Raw genomic sequence first — 4,319 nt, forward strand, 5'->3', positions numbered from 1 at the left:
CTGGCAAACAGCTGCCTCTTATCGCTCCAAGCCAACAGGTGTCCTTGTGAGAAGGATTCATGACGTAAATGCTGAACTTCTCCCGTTGACCAGGCCAGCAACCTCAAACTGCGGTCACACCACCAGGGAAGAAACATAAGGTATGTGGTTGTAAATTGCACGGATGACCTCCGAAAACATCCAAAACCTTTGTTTTCAAGATTGGCCTTCATCACAATTTGTGTGCTATGCCAGAAAACGATTTCATTCAGATACTTTTTGACCATGAAGTGGTGCTCAAAGGTCTCTTTAGGCACAGTTCATTATTTTACACACGTATTTTCATGATAGATACATAAATGGTCAGTCTGCACATAAGACCTGTACTTACTAACCAACCAGTACTTTCAATCCTCAGGTCAAAGGGTTTTTTTTGTTTGTTTTGTATTTTTTGTCTTGTCATGCATTTTGAGGTATATAAAGAAAAACAAAGGTAAATTTTAGAAAACAATACACAAAATAAAAGAGCACAACATTATGGCACAAAAGCAGAAGCTTGATAAGAACAAAAACGAGTCTCACCAGTGGTAACTATGGCAACATATTGGTATGGCTTTATAGCAGTGATTTATGCATACATGAGTTGCACTGTTTATTTTGAAGCCTTTGTTCCACTTTCCTAGCTCTCGAATTTAATACAATCAAAGGAAGCTGAAGTTAGATTTTCTGATTGTCTTCTTACATTCATGTGTTCCACTTTTTGATCCCAATAGAATTGCTTCAAAATCATTTTGAAGCCACTGTTCTGAGTGGTTATGGCTGGTGTGTTTCAGTCAGGATACATCCACAAAGAGACGCATCTCCTTTTCATGAAACTCATATACAGTTAGGTTTTTTCTCTTTCATTTTTCCATTGTGCATCACTGCAGAAGATTTTGAAAATATTAGGCTGTGAATGAAGTGCGACTTCCAGCTTTAATAAGGGGTTTAACAAAGGTTTTAAATGTACTTTTTAGGAATTACAAATGCTTTTATACACTGTCTTCCATTTTTAGAGGCTCCGATACATTTGGACAAACTAATACTTTTACACAGAAAAATTGTTCCTAATATTTATAACAAATTTAAAAAGAAAATACTTAATCGTAAATACGTAATCAGTGACTAAAATGTGGAACAAATGAACATCACCAAATACTGCGTTTCCTCGCTTGAGACACTATGTTCAGTTTTGTCTTCAGTAACTGAAAACCAGCTTACATGGGTTGAAATTAGATAAACCGACTGTTCCACTCAAGAATGTACCATTTCATTTACCTTGAGGAACATTTGGTTTGCTTTTGCAGTGTTTCCATTCGCTCTGGGGAATGAGTCAGTTCCACTGACAGGTCTACCTGCACATTAAACAGGTGATGCGGTGTGTTTCGAAACATGAGTTGTTGACCCTGCTTTTCTTTCCCCAACTTTCTGCTACAAGTTCATCTTCACCTGTTTTTTCACATCACTGTCTGGACAATTGACTCTTCAACAACAAATGCTGACAGTCACTTCAAACAGAGGCTCTGTCTAACATACTGCTTATCACATTTAGATACAACCATTATGGGAAAAACTGTTCATAGCAAGACTTTTATTTTTCATTTTTACTTAATGTAAAGTCCATTAGCAGCTCGCTGCAGGCTTTATTCATCTTTTGTTAACTTATTCTTATATTAAAGGAACACTCACACACATAGAGCGAAAAAGAGAGAGGGAGAGACATATAATCTATTTTAGACATAGATTATAAATAATTTGTTAATTCATTTTTCATTTTTCCATCAAAGTTTATAGACAGATCATAAGAGATGCAGCAAATTCAATATATTTGTTAATAATTAAAAGCAAACCACAAATTATAGGTGAGGAAAGCATATTTGAAGACTTCATGGTTTTTTTCTTTATGTCAGTCATGTTAAAAGATCAAAGATATAAATAAAAAACACTTATGTTGATGCAGTAAAATCGTTTAGATTTATCAAAAAATATTACTGATAGATTTACCTTAAAGTAATTATATTTCAAGCAACAATAATTAATCAAGAATGTTTTCTTTTTTTGCTGCTTTTCTGATAATGATTTGATTTTTAGCTTGATAAGTTACCATTTAAAAACATTTTTTTACTTTAATCTCTTGTATCTATAATGACAACCTTGTTCTTGCTTTCTAATGTGTATTAGGGGGCAAGCTGAGCAGTTTCACTCACAAGCATTTCTCTGTAGCTGTAATTAATTTGGATGTAATTTAACATCTAAAAATATAACTTTAGATAGTTTACACACTCCCGTTTATTCTGTTCAGGTTCGCAAAATCGATGTCTGTGTTTACAGGTGCACTGTGAATAATTCACATCTCTCCATCTTGACTCTCTTGCTGCTCTGATGATGTCTTGCATAGTGATTTTAAGTGATCCCAGTGGGCGGTGAAGCAAATGAAGCACTTAGACAAATGCTGTTTGCAAATAAGGACCAGTTTATTCTTATATAAAAAATGAGTGGTAAGTCACATACAAGCACCTGTTTTGCTAAACAAGCAGCTTTGTTTTGTTTCTCTTTGATTAGAGTATTTTTTGGCTAATTTTATGAATTTAACAACATCACGTCTTTGTTATAAAATCAAGCTTTGCCTGCCTCGGGTCAGCATTGAATCAGCTTCGATTCAGCATTTTGGATCCAATGTTTTTTACTAGGGTCACTAGCTTTGTGTTTGCATGCTATCTTTGCTTGGAAAGCTCTGTTAGCTACAATAAGGAGTTGTTTTTTGGCCTGTGTGCACAGACCAAATCCAATATCACTGTTCTTCACGTCCTCATCAACCATTCAATTTAACCACCTTCCTATAATTGGTGCTCAGTTCAACTTCACCTGCAATCACAGTCCAGCTAGAATTTTTTTTTATTAACAATAGGAATCAAAAAACAGGAAAGTAGGCCATCTGTTCTTTTGATAATGATTGGAGTGAGGCAGACAGAGTCATGCAGTGGTGTGCTTCCTTCTCTGCTGACTCTCACACCTGATCTGATCGCCACATTTTTTTGTTTGCCACATTCTCACTGTTGTTCTGTGGTCTTAAGTGTTAAGATTTTCACCCTGGTTTTTATTACTTTTGTTTAAAAGGTGCACAGAATACATGCTTTGTTAAGAAGTATCATTTTTCCTGTTTTTGTCATTTTAATTGGCGACTTCCAGTTTGTACCACATGATTAATTAATTTAAACTCTGTATGTAGGAGACACAGCAAAGCCCTTTTCATCTCCTCTAACACGGGAGACAAGGCTCTGTGATATTTCGACTAATTTACAAAGCTAAGTGTTTTGGCATTTATGGTCTCTTCATCTATTAGGCTTTCCAGTCTTAGAGGTAACTGTGTCACTGATGTGGTCAAAAAAACCTTTTCGGGTGTGCAGCTGAGTTCATAGTCAAAGGTTAAAGATGAGTGCGTGGCAGCAAAGTGTCAGGGGGATTGATTGTCACACCTGCAGTGCAGCAGGTCTGCTGATTAGTGTTGCCTTCCATATGATAATATCAGGCAGCATTGACAGAGGACTGGGATTCATTGTAGGAAAAAATTGGATTTATTGGTTTTTTGCTCTTCCTTCAGAAAAAGATTTTTTGGTACCAAGTTTTGGCAAAACCAATTAATGTTGCTCTGAAGAAAATCTGTAATGTCATAATTTACAGCACTGTCTCAATAGTGCTGAAGGCAAATTTGCCTATCAATTTTCCATAGACTCACACTCACTTTAACACTCACTGGCATGTTGCTATGACAGCTGCACAGATATGTTGCTGGTATAACCTCCTTTCCTTCCTGTGAGCATTTAGTTTCTATTCAAAACTATTGTATTTCTACTTAACATTGGCAGTCTGCATGAAGTGCTATATTTAAATGTTAAAACAGACCAATTTTCCTTTTGCCTGATACCACTTTAGCAATTTTTAAGCAATAAGTGTGATTGTACAGGATTTTGTTAGAGCCTTTTTTTCCTGCCAAAAAGAGAATGCAAATATCCGAGCTGTTATTTTTGAATTTTAACATGCACTTAATCTCCAGCCTACTGCTGTCAATCATATGTAGCAAAAGATCAATATGGCTAAAAGTTCAGCCAGGGACTTGGCCCCAGAAATGGCATTAAGGGCTTTTAGTCAAGTTTCGACTGAAATATAACTCAACGAGTATAGGGCGAGTTACAGAAAAATTTACAGTAATACAGATGTTGACTGAAATGACTTCTCCCTTTCAGCTGGCCAGCTTTTTTACTTACTCTGTAAAAAAAAATCTACAAATTGTTTTGGGAATT

This window comes from Oreochromis niloticus, linkage group LG8, assembly GCF_001858045.2.
Source record: "Oreochromis niloticus isolate F11D_XX linkage group LG8, O_niloticus_UMD_NMBU, whole genome shotgun sequence".
NCBI classification, from domain to species: domain Eukaryota; kingdom Metazoa; phylum Chordata; class Actinopteri; order Cichliformes; family Cichlidae; genus Oreochromis; species Oreochromis niloticus.